Genomic DNA, 872 nt, shown 5'->3' on the forward strand with positions numbered 1-872 from the left:
TATTCAGTACAGATTCAAGATTATCATATACAGTACTAAATTTATTTACTGAATCCGTGTCAATGTGTCATTAATGAGATTTTAGGTGAGCCTATTTTATATTCCAGATAATATGTTATATTTTATTAATTATTAAAAAATGAAATATAAAGATGTCTAAAAGTAGAACAGCAGAATAAAAGATGGGGATTTTCCAAAAACACTACACTGAAGGTATTCATTCAACGGTGCGTGGTCGAAAAACGAAGAAGAATCTTAAAGAAGAAATAATGATAAATCAAATTGAATGCAACTAAGAGCTTGTCTCATGGAGATGACGACCTAAACTGTGAGTTCTTTGGATTTCACGAAACAACTTGACAGAACTTGCTAGAATGGCAGACGGCATAGAAGTAGAACCTTCAAAAATCAACTGATTGCGAGCTTTCCAGCAGTTCCAGCAAATGATGGCAAACAATTGAAGATTACGGTCAGCATTCTTCAACGGGTTAAGTATCTCTGTTGATGCAGTCCACCATGTCCAAAAGTCGTTAGAACTTTGAGGGGGAAGACAGTCACGAAGATAACTCTAAAACCATACGTCTTTAATTCTAGAGCAATCGATCAAACAATGAGTGACTGTTTCCGTTGCTTCATGACAATAAGGGTATATTGGTGATATAGATGGAATGGTGTCTTTAATAAAATGGAAAAACAGAATATGATATTTAAGGAGAGAGAGTTAATATTTAAATTGGTTGTATACAAATTTTAATTTAATTTTTAAAATTTTAATTGTTTTTATATATTTTTCAAATTTTATAAATGTATTTTACATTAGTTTTTAGGACGATTTTTAGTACAAAAATATTAATAAAGTGTTTATATTAAAA

Source organism: Arachis ipaensis, chromosome B06, assembly GCF_000816755.2.
Source record: "Arachis ipaensis cultivar K30076 chromosome B06, Araip1.1, whole genome shotgun sequence".
NCBI classification, from domain to species: Eukaryota; Viridiplantae; Streptophyta; class Magnoliopsida; order Fabales; family Fabaceae; genus Arachis; species Arachis ipaensis.